Source organism: Berghia stephanieae, unplaced genomic scaffold (genome assembly GCF_034508935.2).
Source record: "Berghia stephanieae isolate SIO BIC M18660-M18661 unplaced genomic scaffold, UCSD_Bste_1.3 scaffold976, whole genome shotgun sequence".
In the NCBI taxonomy this organism is placed as follows: domain Eukaryota; kingdom Metazoa; phylum Mollusca; class Gastropoda; order Nudibranchia; family Aeolidiidae; genus Berghia; species Berghia stephanieae.
Window position 1 is genome coordinate 12,501 of NW_027629628.1, and position 312 is coordinate 12,812.

Sequence of the window (312 nt, forward strand, 5' to 3'; positions counted from 1 at the left end):
TAAAAAAATCAAAATTTGAAAAACTAATTATTAAGGAGAGGAAAAACATAACTATTCACAAGGAAATAGAAACAAAATCCATTTTCCTATGGGGGACATTAAATTTGTATTTTCTATTTACTATCCAATTTTGAGCATTATTATTATTGCTTTATATTTCAATATAGGCCTAATCGGTTTTTGAATGAAAAACATGGAAAAAATCATGAAAAATCATAATCATATCATGAAAACTAGGTGCAACTTGTGGCTAAAAATGAATTTGCATTCCATGAAAAATATTTTAATAGAACACATTTTGTTCACATAAAT